The 5536-nt window shown below is 32.6% G+C and overlaps 1 protein-coding gene and 1 long non-coding RNA gene across 2 annotated transcripts in view; both read left to right on the top strand.

The window, feature by feature from the left end:
- The window catches only part of LOC107673991 (partitioning defective 3 homolog B-like), a 176434-nt gene that overhangs the window by 143550 nt on the left and 27348 nt on the right, over nt 1-5536 (top strand). The gene's annotated exons all lie outside the window — the stretch shown is intronic.
- LOC107674005 (uncharacterized) lies at nt 13-392 on the top strand. The gene is made up of 3 exons (XR_001632465.1): nt 13-110; nt 189-211; nt 292-392. It is a non-coding gene; the product is annotated as an uncharacterized LOC107674005 (long non-coding RNA).

Raw genomic sequence — 5536 nt, 5'->3', positions numbered from 1 at the left:
AGATGATGAAGGAGAAGCTGGAGGAGATCAACAGACACATCTCAGCTCTTTCACACACAATCAAAGACACGGAGGAGATGATGAAAGACAATGACATCTGCTTTCTGAAGGTCTGATTTCAGATCATGGATTGATTTATTGAATGATTGATTGAGTTGTTGATGATAAATTGAGTGTTTGTTCTGCAGAAGTTTCCAGTCTCAATGGAAAGGTGAGTGATCTGCTGGTGTCTCTGGTCTCTCTGCTTCTGATCCAAAGCCACTGCAGTTCTGATCCTGAATGTTCTTCCAGAGTCCAGATCTCATCACAGCCGGATCCACAGACGCCTTCTGGAGCTTTGATTGATGTGCCGCGTTACTTGGGCAACCTGCCCTTCAGAGTCTGGATGAAGATGCAGGACATCATCCAGAAAAGTGAGTCTGGAGAACATCTGTGCTCTTACACACACACTGGAAATGATGTATGAGGGAAGATTTATAGATTTTAGCATTATGTGTGAAGAATCAGCTAAGCTACTGCACCAAAATGAGCCATAAAAAGAGAACATGATATTTACAGTTACAGTAATACAGCAGATTGTTTTTGTCAATATCAGTTTCTGTTGACATTCAATTCAATTCAAGTTTATTTGTATAGCACTTTTCACGATGCAAATCATTGCAAAGCAGCTTTACAGAACATTTTAAGTTTCTAGATTATATTTAGGAGTAGGTTATTAGTGGTGACTATGGCAGAAATGTACAGTAAGAATCATGAAGTTAGTTGCAAATTACACGTAATCAAACAGACGGTCAACACTATTAACTGCAACGATTGTATGTTGCGATTAAACTTTGCGATTGCGATTAAAAATTGCGATTAAGCAAAATTTGGTAGTTTTATATGTTGTTCCAGGGTTAGCATCATCTGAGGTCCTCTGAGGTGTTAACATCATCTCTTATTAGATGATAAGAGATGATGTTATATAATTATAATTATTATTATTACTATTATTATTAAAATATATTTTTTATCTTATTTTCATAAATAAAATGTACTACAGTAGTGCTATCTATGTTTTATTTTATTTTATTTTAATTAACACTATTAACTGCAACGATTGTATGTTGCGATTAAACTTTGCGATTGCGATTAAAAATTGCGATTAAGCAAAATTTGGTAGTTTTATATGTTGTTCCAGGGTTAGCATCATCTGAGGTCCTCTGAGGTGTTAACATCATCTCTTATTAGATGATAAGAGATGATGTTATTATATAATTATAATTATTATTACTATTATTATTAAAATATATTTTTATCTTATTTTCATAAATAAAATGTACTACAGTACTGCTATCTATGTTTTATTTTATTTTATTTTAATTATAGGTGCATTGCTTTCTGATTGGGATGCCCTTAAAATGATTTACAATTATTACTGCTATTAAAATGGATTTCTTAGGGGGAAAAAAAGAAAGAAAATGTCCTTCTTGAGCATCTAACATGAAGGACTCACTCAAGTATACTAATGTGACAGTATGTTACAGCAAGTTACACTGGGTGCTGTTAAAGAAGAAAGTGTGAGAAATGTCTGGTCTGAAGTGGACCTATGAATAGAAAACATCGGTCGAGTGTGTGTGCGCACTATTCTTGATTTTCATGTCAGAGAGCAAAAAAGAGAGAAAGATAGCGGGAAAGAGACGGTCAATTAACCACAAAGTAACAGCCAGACAGATACGCGAAGCCCCCCTCCTCATCTCACTGTCTGGCGTTCTCCAAGTGCTGATGTCTCATCTACTTTAGCAGGGTACTTAATTACCATCCTCTCTCTCGCGTGTCGCCTGACTGCTCCTTTGTTCTTGCTGGCATTTTGTGCATAATAGATGTGACTAATAAATGTTAGTGCTAATCAAACATGGAAAATAGAGCCTCGCTTTCCTTGTTTAGGAGAGTTTGAGCGCAGCACGGCCGGTTTTCAGCAGAAATGCTGACACAGAGTCAGTGGCGGCCAACAAAGCTGGCTCCAGATATTTGGACAGCATCCAGCGCTGAGGAATGGGCTTAATCGAACTAATGGCCCACCAGCCGTGTACTGTGGCCAACTCTAATTCTTTGAAGAAAGTGCTGTTTCTTAACGCCTTTCCTCCACTTCTGCGTCGTTCTCCATCACGCTGGAGCAGTAAACACTGTTAAGATGGATCTGTAGCCATTTTGCTTGTATATCTACATCTTCCCGTGAAATTAGTCAGGAAGTAAGGCGTAACCCTCACAAAAAAGGGTTAGAATACTGTCCAACTTCAGCATTTCTTCTACCATGGTAACTAGAGTTTTACCCACAACATCATAATTCCTACATGGAAAATGTAAATTATTACAGGCATATTTTATTAAAAAAATTTTATTTTATGTTATTATAACTATATGATATGATATATTTTTACAATAAAAAAAAATACAGATATGCAATTGTATTTTATTTTTATTTTATTAGTCAGTGGCTATGACTAAATTGCTTTGAAGTTTTCATAAGTTTCTGAGGAAAATGAACTTTAAAAATGTAGCAGTAGTGGTAAATAATAATAATAATAATACACATTATTGTTATTATTATTATTATTATTATACTAATAATAAATTAATATATTCATATTATTTTATATTATGATTATGGTGTGTGTGTGTGTGTGTAAAATAATATTTTATTTTATTAGTCAGTGGATATGACTATTGACATTTTGGCTTTGAAAGATTGATATGTTTCTTATAAAAATGTAGTTTAAAATATAGTGGTGGTATCATTATTATTATTGTTATTATTATTATTATTAATAATAATAATAATAATAATTGTAATAATTGTAGTAGTAGTAGTAGTGGAAATATTAGTAGTGTTAAAAATTATATGAAAAAAAAACATGAATGACATTTTTTTTTGTAATAATAACAAAGATTGTGATAACTGGTATTATGGCCTAAAATGGTGTAAGGGGACAACTAAAGTGTGACGATATTTTAACCATATTCCTGACCCTCCAACTATATTTTCAAGATGTGTATCCAATCAATCAAAGGAATGAATGAAAAGCTCTTTGTATCTCATTTCCATGAGCATTTCCTGTGGTGATCTTGTGGCCACACACATCTCCGACAGCCCTATCAAGACAGAGCAAGACTGCGTACATATTCATTAAGACCTCAGTGGCAGGTGTGTTTAGAAAAGGCTGTCATTTCTGATTACTGGCCTGTGTGGTGGCGTCCAGCTGGAAAAGATGGCAGCCTGTTGTCAGATCTCATTATAGAGCACGTCCTGCAGAATTAAGATAGAGGTATAGAGATTAAATGAATGGGAAGCGGAGAGAGGTGCGTCACAGTTTCTAGCATTACCTGTGTGTCAGTATCTATTCATTCATGGATTATTTGGCTGCTTGTGTTGACAGCTTCTCCGTCAGATTGTGGATTAATTTCCCCGTCTACATTATCATATTCGTTAGTTAGTGAAAACTGATCCAAGACCAGCATTATTTGTCAGAGAGACAAGAAATATATATGTTTGTGTGTATTTTTGTTTGATAAAAGATTTAAATGTTCAATAAAAAGTTGTTTACAAATGCCAAGCAATTTGGCAAATTAACATGTTAATACATAATTCGATTGATGTGCCGGTTTATCTGCTATTTTACATGAAAAACATGTCTTATCCAATCAGAATCTGAGTCAAAAATATCTGTTTTATTATATGTTTAAAAAAAATAATACTTAAAAAAAAAGTATAAATTAGGTATAAAGTATAAGTTATTCGCAAACAGTTTGTTCGACCAAAACTATTGATGCAGCATCCAACATTTTAATGTCTATTGTACAAAGGCTTCAATCGTGGCTTACCCAATCAAGAATATGTTTTATTATAACTTTTATTACACAGTCCAATTTGACAAATAATGTGAAAAGAGAAGTGTACAATATTTAGAGTTTGTTTATTTATTATAATTAATAAAATGTATTATATTGCACATTTAATTATAACTCAATGTCATTAAATGTATTTAATTATTAATTTAATTGCAAATGTAATTATAACTGAATATGTAACTAAATATGCAATAAAATGAATGAATTAACTGCATACGTAATTGTAATGTAATTATAAACGTCATTAAACATATTTAATTAATTATTAATTTAATATTTACAAACAGTTTTCTCCACCAAAATGGTCATGTAACATAATTATTATTTTTCTATTCTCTCCAGAAATGTTTGAATGAATTGTTTGATATCTGAACAATATTTAAAAAAAAATTGACTATGAAATAAAAGAACATATTATCTCTGCAGAATATGTAATATATCAATTGAAATAATATTTTATAATATTTATTTTTCATAAATACATATTTTATAATATATTTAACTTACATATATTTTAAATAAGATATTTAAATAAAATATAAAAAAGGGTAGCTGGATCCTGTTGCAGAACAAGAAAATCCACATCCAGGCACTCACATATGTAGAAATTAAGTGAAATTAAATTAAATTAAAACTATAAAGTCAAGTGAAATTAAATAAAATAAAATATATAAATAAAATAAAAATAAAATAATAAAATAATAAAATAAAATTAAATTAAATTAAATAATAGATTTTCTTACCAAATTTGGTGTGAAGAGGGTAAAAAACCTGGTGAGTGATTTAGACAAAATGGGACGGCAAACATCTCTCACATTCATGACTAGAGCTCACACATGCTCAGCTAGCACTACATTCTGTTGCTCAACACGAGCACTAATTAGCTTTACTCAGATGTAACATAAACGGGTAAATCACAGCAGGAAACAGCCATGGTCTGTGATGATGATCTCAGATTGCTCTGTTTGTCTAATTCTCTGTCTCAGAGAGGGAAAGGTAATATCTCCGGCTTTGCTTGCTATCATAATACACTAAATGAACTGGCGATGACAGCCGCTCTTCAGCCGCTCTCTCATTTGTGTGTGTGTGTGTGTGTGTGTATGTGTGTAACCATCCATGTAAATGTGTGGTATTTTTTTGCACTGTATTCTGTTTCCCTGTGTTTCTCCAGCCAGTCCCTCTAAAGCACTTCAGGTCGGCTCCAGTCCTGTAACTAATATGAATATGATGCATACATGCTCGACGGGAGCTAATTAAACATTGATAGTGTTTCTCATTCAGAGGGTCATGTGGACTCTCAATCAGAATGGCAGCTCTAATTGCGTTCTGTGGGATTAGATAATGGATGCTGTTCCTGCTCCGCTTGTCCTCCGCCAGCTGCTGGAGTGCCATAGATCGCTGCCTCTGATATTTTCAATTATTTTGAAGTTGGCAACATCTGTGGAAGAAGTTTCTAGAAAGTTATACATTTGTAACTTATGTAAGATCAGTATAATGTTCTTTTGGTACAGCTATGTGTTTTTTGCTCATTTATCATAGCACTACCTGGTCAATTCAAATGTTCAGTGTAAGTCAGATTTATTTAGTTTTAATTATTATGACTAATAAACTTCATTTAATTGCATATGTAATTAAATATATTTATTTA

The sequence above is a fragment of the Sinocyclocheilus anshuiensis genome, unplaced genomic scaffold (genome assembly GCF_001515605.1).
Source record: "Sinocyclocheilus anshuiensis isolate Anshui unplaced genomic scaffold, SAMN03320099.WGS_v1.1 scaffold348, whole genome shotgun sequence".
NCBI lineage: Eukaryota > Metazoa > Chordata > Actinopteri > Cypriniformes > Cyprinidae > Sinocyclocheilus > Sinocyclocheilus anshuiensis.
The sequence above is the reverse complement of the archived record's forward strand: the minus strand, read 5'-3'. Positions and strand labels throughout refer to the sequence as shown.